Consider the following 9,846-nt stretch of genomic DNA (forward strand, 5'->3'; position numbering starts at 1 on the left):
AATACTCCGAACCACTAGCCAGATTTACATATTAAATCTCTTACCGGGTAGCTAGAAGAATTCTTCGTAGAAGCTTTGTCAATACCATGCAACCGCTAACCTGCTGACAGGATATAACCCACCCGTGGAAATTACATGCCGACATATTCCAACACCGCTGCACTGGGTGCAAATACTACGAAATCAGTAGATCATCCCGAGTCCAAGCTCATTCACCAGCTACATCAGTCCGTTCACTCCTCGTGGACATCAGCTAAAGGTGAGACAATATATTCCAATCCAAAGTCATGTTGTATCCTTCTTCATATCAAGCAACTCTCTCCTGTCACACCAAAGCTTCCTCAATATAGCAGCCAATATTCCAAATTAAACCCGTAGACCTAGTCACTGTCCACCATGAATCCCAAATCACTTCAAACTTTCCTCAAGCCATGTAGTTATCCTACCACGTAACCCATATGCTACTTTGCCACTCTCCCACTTTGGTCAAACCCTCTCCTTTAAGCAGCTGCTCGACTTCTGTTTTCTTACACTTGGCCTTCTAGGAACTTAACCACCACAAGACACCTTCCACATGTCCTTTCTCATCCTTCGCTGCCTAGTTGTTGCCTTAACTGAAAATCCATCTCTGTAGCACTTGAACCAATAGCTTGTTACCAGCTTTAAACCTTTCTGACGATCATCCTTCTCGAGACATCAATAATAGAAACACTGCTTCGATCCTGAATCACTGCACACCGCGATCTCTAACGACTGTTTCCCCTATACAAATTCCTAATACCCCATTGTGAAGGCGAGTTGAAAAAAACATAACACCGCCGAACCTTAACGCATTTTACAAAGCGATGACACCACATCAAAAGTGAGAATTCTACCACACTCGAAAATATCAAGCTTCGTTACTCCATCAACTCCAAACCTGAACATTCCTAGTCTGATTGCCTTTTCTCCGCTGGAATTAAAACATGGAACCTCTGAATCATGTACTGAGAAAAACCTTCTTTCAAGTCGTTTACTGCCCTGACACATAGACGGGCATTCTACCATTACATAAACACTATGCGATAACAACACATGAATCGTCATAACAATCAATGCCAAATATCAAAAACTTAGGTAGTATTGATACTGAACTAAAACGATAGAGCAGCCTTCTGCAAGGCGACGACAATAGCCCAATTAATTACACAGGGAGAAGCATCCCGCACTACATCTGTAGTACCGTTAAAAATTTCCTCGATCCCCAATTTATAACAAGCTCTTCACGTCGCATAAGATTGAATAGGAAGAAAATGTAGGCATAAGCCTAAAAGGAATCGAATCGCACGATGAGGAATCAAAAAGGGAAGTATTCTTATTAGCCCTATAGCCTCTCAAAGATAAGCACAGACGTCTTCGTACCGATCCGCAAGACTCTACTAGACTCGCTCATGACTCGTGAGACCTAAGTGTACCTAGTGCTCTGATACCATGTTGTCACGACCCAAAATCCATCAAGGCCGTGATGGCGCCGGACACCACTGTCAGGCAAGCCAACCATAATTCGAATAACTTAATTACCCATTTTTAGTATTTTTGAAATAAAAATTTCTTCAATGAAATAGTAAAGATAAAACTCATAGAGTAAATGATAAATATTTTTAATAACTAAATTTCTAAACAATTCACAACCATTCCCAAAATCCGATGTCACAGGTGCATGAGTATTTACTAGGAAATTTAAAATAAAATACAACATCTATCCAGAATACAAATTAGACAGGAAAATATAATAACTCTGAAGGAAACTCTATTAGCTGCGGGTCGTAATATAGAATGCAGCTCACCTATGTCCCCACAATTTTTAACCACACCTCTGCGCCCCTAAGGCCGCTATACATATATGTACCTGCACAATAAACTGTGCAGCAAGTGCAGTATAAGTACAAAAATAACGTGTACCGAGTAAGTATCAAGCCTAATCTCGAAGTGGTAGAGACGAGATGACCGACTTTGACACTCACTATGGGTCAATAATATTAAATATTCATGAAATAGAAATATTTATATCAACGTGATTCACAAAGTTAACAGTAATTTTATTGACCAGAAGAAATAATTAAATTCCTTCAATTCCAATAAATTTCCAAATTTATCAATTAGTCTCATTTACAGGAATAATAATAATTCTTAACCAGCAGGAATAATAATTCAATAAATGTCAGAGATTTCCAATTTATCAATTAGTCTCATTTACAGGAATAACAATAATTCCTAACAAGCAGGAATAATAATTCCATAAATTCCAATGATTTCTAATTTATCAATTAGCTCACAAGCTGCAATAAACTATTAAGGTATCGTGTGATTATTATTATTAAGTACGATTTCTGCCGAGGAGGTACGGCCCAATCTAGAGTGTCGTGTACACTGTCGAGGGACGTGCGGCACGATCCATAAATGCATCTATCCTGCCGAGGCGTTCGGCCCGCTCTACAAGAAAGGAGAACATTTTCTTATGTACTTCCGGGAAGAGAGTATATTTATTAAAGATAAATTTGGGAGGAAGAATAATTTCTTTTAACAATTAATTAATTTAAACAGAAAACCAAGCATATGAGATTTTCATCCTTTAATATCTTTATTTGACAATTCATAATATATTCATATATATCAATTAATATTAATTAAACAAGAATATGTATTTAACTCTAAGAGTGTAGAATTAACTTACCTTTATGTTGCTAGTTGAAATCCCCTCTCGAACAGCTCCAAAATCGCCCAAAAATGGAGAAAACACGGACAAATATGGCTCAGCCTCGCCCCTTTTTAACATTCTGCCCGAACAACTTTTTCGTACTTGCGGAGGGCTACCGCACATGCGGCTTTCGCACCTGCGCGTTCGCAGGTGCATCCAATGTTCTGCACCTGCGATGGCAGGCCTTCTTTAACCCTTCCGCTTCTGCGATTGAAGCTCGCATCTGTGAGGGTCGCACCTGCAGCTGTCCAAGCGCAGGTGCAAACGTACCAGAAGCAGAAAGTTTCAGCATTTTTCTCCCAAGTCCGAAATTGATCCGAGCCTCGTCCGGTTAACACTCAGGACCCCCGGGTTCCCGCCCGAACGTACCAACAGGTTTGAAATCATAAAACGTACTCGCTCGAACTCTCGTAACGCGTAAAACAACATCAAATCTAAGAATCATACCTCAAACCAAATTGATTCAACTTAAAATTTTCAAGTTATTTAATTTATTTCTAATGCGCCAAAATATACTTAAGCTACTCGGAATGACACGAAAATTTACGTGCAAGTCTTAAATCATTATACAGAACTATTCCCAAACTCGGAATTCTAAACGGACTTCAATTACTCAAAATCCTACTCCAAACCAAATTTAAAGAATTTTAAACCTTCAAGTAGTTAATATTTAGTATTAAGCGTCAAAACGCTCCCGGGTTATCCAAAACCCGATTCGGACATACGCCGAAGTTCAAAATCATCATACGAACCTATTGGAACCGTCAAATCCCGATTCCGGGGTCGTTTTCTCAAAATGTTGACTGAAGTCAAACTTGGCCTTTTAAGGCTAACTTAAGGAACCAAGTGTTCCGATTTCAACCCGAACACTTTCAAATCTCGAACCAACCATCCCCACAAGTCATAAATCATTAAAAACACATACGGGAAGTTTTATTTAGGGGAACAGGGTTCTAACAGTCAAAACAACCGGTTGGGTCGTTACACCGAGCAGTGGTCAAGCCTCAAGAGCCAACAAACTGACTTGGTTATAAGCCTCAATTTTAAATGGGCTAAAAAAATTCCAACCCAACCCTACCCAAGTAGCGGGTTGGGAAGGGTTGGACTCACGGACTAAGCCCATTTTGACGGCTCTTGTCACGACCCAATTTTACCTATAGGTCGTGATGGCGCCCAACACTACAGTTAGGCAAGCCAACTTAATAAATTAAGCATATATTGACAAAATTTAAAATCGTGAAAATAATAAAACACCAAATTCTACCAATGTGTGTGCCAAGACCTGGTATCACAAGTGTATGAGCATCTAGTAGATTATACAAAACCTCAAATACTGTCTGAAATAAAAATAGACAAAATAAAAAAAACACAAGGAGAGACACTAGTAGGTGCAGAACAGCTCAGAAAGTGCAGCTCACCACTATGCCTCTGGATAACGTGGGTGTAAGACGATAGGTCCCCCACTAGTACTTGCCTCAGGTCCTGCACAAAAGTGCAGCAAGTGTAGTATGAGTACACAATAACGTGTACCCAATAAGTATCAAGCCTAATCTCGAAGTGGTAGAGACGAGATGGTCAACTTTGACACTCACTATGGGTCAATAATAATTACTGAAATACAACTAGAATATCTAAATCAGCATGATTCACAGAATTTATAATAATTTATTTAACCAGCGGAAATAATCATATTCCTTCAAATGCAACAATTCTCAATATATTAATTAAATTCCTTAAATTCAAATAATTTCTAATTTATCAATTAATATCATTTACAGGAATAACAATTAATTCCTTAACAAGCAGGAATAATAATTCATTAAATTTCAAGGATTCTCCAATTTATCAATTAGCTTCGCAAGCTGAAATAACTATTAGAGTATTGTGTAGTTATTATTATTAAGCACGATTTCTGCCGAGGACGTACGACCCGATCTAGAGTGTCGTGTACACTGCCGAGGGACGTGCGGCATGATCCATAGATGCATCTATCTTGCCGAGGCGTTCGGCCCGCTCCACAAAAAAGGAGGACATTTTCTTATGTACCTCCGGAAGGAGAGTATATTTATTATAAGATAAATTTGGGAGGAAGAATAATTTCTTTTAACAATTAATTAATTTAAACAGAAAATCAAGCATATGAGATTCTCATCCTTTAATATATATATATATATTGTGAATTGTCAGATAAAGATATTAAAGGAATATTAATTAAACAAAGAATACAATGTACACATGTAATTCATGCTTTGAGTCCTAAACTATCCGGACTTTAGCATTAATAGTAGCTACGCACGAACTCTCGTCTCCTCGTGCGTACGTAGCCCCCGCAATTAGCAACAATTGTTCAATTTTATCCCTATGGGGTAATTTCCCCCTCACAAGATTAGACAAGAGACATACCTCATCTCAAAATCCACTTTCCGATTACCACGTCGCGTTGAATTCTCGATTCGACGCCGAAAATCCAAAACTATCCAAATATTATATAAAATAATTAATATATGCTAAATGATTCGAAATTTATCTATTAAATAAATTACCTTATCCAAAATGGTAAAATTCTTAAAATTCACCTCGGGCCCACGTGCTCAGATTCTGAAAATTTTCGGATGAAAATATTATCTATAATCTCAAGAACCTAAATATATAATTTCTACCCAATTCCATAACTATTTTCGTGGTTAAAATCTCACTTTTATAAAAATCAAGGTTTTTCATCTAAATCTTTGATTTCTATGATTTACTAGTTATAACCTACTTACAATCTATGTATTTAACTCAAAGGGTATGGAATTAACTTACCTTTAAATTGCTAGTTGAAACCCCCTTCTCAAAAGTTCTGAAATCCCTCGGAAATGGAGGAACAAATAAGCAAAAATGGTGGATTCCCGTTCTTTTAAGCTTTCTGCCAAACAGGCCTTTCGCACCAGCGGAGGTTGGAATGCACCTACGGCTCCGCACCTGCGGAAAATCCTCGCAGGTGCAAGTTTCACTCGACTGGCCAATTCTCGCATCTGCGCGTCTAGCCTCGCACCTGCGGGTCTAGCCTCGCACCTGCAGGTTCGCAGGTGCGCCCAATATTCCGCACCTGCGGTGGCAGGCCTCCCTTTCCTTTTCCGCTTCTGTGAAGAAATCTCGCATCTGCGAGTGTCGCGCCTGCGAGCTTCTGTCGCATCTGCGAATGTCGCACCTGCGACTGGCCAAGTGCAGGTATGATTCTGACAGTAGTTGGGAGTTTCAGTTTTGGCTCCAAACTTCCAACTTGGTCTGAACCTCGTTCGATTGACACTCGGGGTCCCCGGGAACCCGCCCGAACATACCAACAAGTTTAAAATCATAAAACGGACTCGCTCGAACTCTCAGAACGCGTAAAACAATATCAAATCTAAGAATCATACCCTAAACCAAATTAATTCAAACTTAAGAATTTCAAGTTCTTCAATTTACTTCCAATGCGCCGAAATATACTTAAACTACTCGGAATGACACGAAAATTTACGTACAAGTCTTAAATCACTATACAGAACTATTTCCAAACTTGGAATTCCAAACGAACTTCAATTACTCAAAATCCTACTCCAAACCAAATTTAAAGAAGTTTAAACCTTCAAATAGTTGATTTTTACTATTAAGCGCCAAAACACTCCCGAGTTATCTAAAACCTGATTCGGACATACGCCCAAATTCAAAATCATCATACGAACCTATTGGAACCATTAAATCTCGATTCTGGGGTCGTTTTCTCAAAATATTGACCGAAGTAAAACTTGTCCATTTAAAGCTAACTTAAGGAACCAAGTATTCCGATTTCAACCGACACACTTCCAAATCCCGAACCAACCATCTCCGTGAGTCATAAATTAATAAAAATATGTTCGAAGAGTTTTATTTTAGGGAACGAGTTTCTAAAAGTTAAAATGACCAGTTGGGTCATTACAGCTCTACTCTTAAATATAGTCTCAAAAGTTTTGAGCGTATTTTTGTCAATATTTTGTATATATATACATTTCTGTATGTCTTGTACAAATAAATTTCATATATTTTTACGGCTACCAAATATAAATAGTTTCGACCGTGGGCTAAATATGATATTTGCCCAAAATTTTCTTTATTGTTGTGACATCTTTTTTATTTGATATATCAGGCACTCCTCTAAATTCTAGTGAATATCTCTTGTTGAATCCAAAGCGAACATAAATAACTTTGGTCAAGCAATCAAGAAGCGTATGAGAATCCTACCCTATTTTCACATGATAAGTGTAAAAGTGCACTTTAGGGCATTAAATTTAGAGGGAATTATAGAAAATACCTACTTGGACCTATTATATTATCCGTTTCTATTCATCTTTAAGGTAATTACATAAAATACCTATACGATCAAAATAAATTACCCGCCCACCCAAACCCCACTTAGGTCGTGAGATCCATTTGTTGAGATTCTCTTATTTTGGTAATCATTACATGTAAGCATGTGATATGAATTTAGCAAACTTGTTCTTCTTTATGGCAGATTATATCCACATATAGTACATACGACAATTGACCTCTATTTTAGCATTGATGAGTTTTTCTTGCAAATAAATAATATTCAATTAACATACAAATCTATCAAATAGGCTGCTTATCTAGCGGATTGGACAAATATTTTACGGTTTGGTTGATAGTTACAGCTCGATTTTGAATAGCCCTACTCTCAAAGAATAAGAAAACTATTATTACTACATGGGAAAATGCCATCAATCGTCTTATCTTTCATTGCCATTTTTGTAATTTCAAAATATTTAATTTGTATTAAAAATAAATCTTAATTTATAAGTATCCTATTATAAGAAAAATTAAAATCCTTCATTCAAGAAACTTGGAGCATAAAACTCAAAAATTGAGTTTGTTTTAAGTCATTTCGATCCAATTCTGATTGGAGTGTGTTGGATGTGTTGATTGGAGATTGTTTCTAAATTTTTAGTTTATTTGGTAGAAAATTTAGAGTAAATTTTTAAAATTTGGGTTAAAATTGAGTTGAACTAGCAAAGAATATAAATCTGTATTGTATACCAAAATGTTATATTGTATACCAATCAATAATTAATTCAAGAGTATATAATTAATTATAATAGTATACTGCTAATTTTTTTGAAGTAATGAACTAGTCCTTTATGATACCCTAATAATATATAATATATTTCGTGTTAGTATATGATATATACTATGTGGGTATCATAGAGGACCGAGAAGTACTTTTTTTTTGTTAAATAAATGAACTAGTCCTTTATGATACCATGTCATTATATAATATATATCATATGTGTAACATAGCATACTGCAATAATATACTTTAACTACTACTAATATATTATCTTTGGCATACTATATGCTAGAATAAGTTATTTTTTAATAATTAATATATAAAAAAATAAAAAAAAATATACTATATTCGTTATATTTTTTTGATCTAGTGAAAACATAAAGAGAAAAAAATAAAAAAGAATAAAATAAAGGAGTTAAAAAGGTGCACAATATTAGATTATGAAAACATAGAAAATAAAGAAAAAAATAATTTAAAAATAATAATAAATAAAATTAGACAAGGAGAAAAAAGAAAAAATTAAAAAATATACTATATAATGTAACAGTTTAATATTACAATTTGGTCCTTCTATTTTTGAAATTTTCATTGACTTCTTTTTCAACTTTTCAATGGAGTTCTCATGTTTTTTTTATTTCATTTTTCTTAAACCAAAATATTTAGTTTGAAATATTTGATTGGAGGTTGTGGCTAAATTTGAGTCAATTTGGTGGAAATTCTAGAGTAGATTTTTGAAACTTAGGTTGAAATTGAGTTGAACAAGCGAATAATACTAATTTGTACTATATACCAAAATAACATACTATATACAATTTTGGTATATAATATTTAATTCAATATTTTTTTTTTGGTAATTAAAGATTTTATTACCAACAAGAATATGTACATGTATAAACAAAAAACTCCTGAAATTGGACATATGGCCCCAAAGTCAGTACAAGCAGCTTGCATTGATCTTCTACTTCTATACATCTTCCTATCGAGCTACAGGTAAAAATTTAAGAACTGTATTTGTTTGTTTAGCTGTATCTTCATATTCCCTCTGCAATGAACTTCTTGAATTACTTGTCTTGCGATATCTTTACAGCATCGCTTCTGTTGTTGGAAGATTCGACAATTCCTTTCCAGCCACAGATGGTATATTGCTCCTGCCATGATCAACCTGTAAACCTCAGCCTTTGGGTCCTTTCCATTTGCATGTTGAACTGCCCAGTCAACTTCTTCCTTCCAGCCAAAGATTTGCCAATTAATCCTTTGCCATGCTAATAATTTTCTCCAGATTCCTGCCGAGTAGATACATGCAAAGAATAGGTGCTGATGATCATCCATTTCCTGGTCGCACAATGGACAGACTGGACTGACTTGAATTCCCTATTTTCTTAATCTATCATTGGTATACAACCTCTACTGAAGTGCTAGGTATAGTATGAATATCCATTTTGGGCTTCCTTGATTATTACATATCATTCTTCTCCAAGTTACTTTTGGAAACTCCCCTCTCAATTGGTTGTAGGTACTTCTTATAGAGTAGCTTCCTGCTGTTAAGATTTTCCCTATGTCCAAACCAGCCTCCTCCAGGTACTTAGTAGCATGTAAAATCTTTTGAACACTCCACGAAGCCTGTTTAGTTGTCATTGTCCATGGATCCCTTCCCTTTATATAGTATTTATGTACCCATTGTATCCAAAGCTTGTTCTTCTTTTTGCACAAATTCCTTAAATGCTTCAACAATGCAGCTTTGTTCCATGTATATATATCAGTGATGTTGAGCCCCCCTGCTGTCTTGGGCCTGCACAAGTTGTCACATACCACCAAAGCTTTCATTTTGGTGCAGCATCTCCTTTCCATAGGAATCTTCTACAAATGGCTTTAATTGCTTGTATGACTTTCTTTGGTAGAGGGAAGATCTGTGACCAGAAAGATTGTATAGCAATCAACACACTTTTAATCCAATATTGCGTATAACTGGCGACGAAAAATTGTATTGTATACCAAAACGATATACTATATACCATTTTGGTAT

This window comes from Nicotiana tomentosiformis, chromosome 2 (assembly GCF_000390325.3).
Source record: "Nicotiana tomentosiformis chromosome 2, ASM39032v3, whole genome shotgun sequence".
Lineage (NCBI taxonomy): Eukaryota > Viridiplantae > Streptophyta > Magnoliopsida > Solanales > Solanaceae > Nicotiana > Nicotiana tomentosiformis.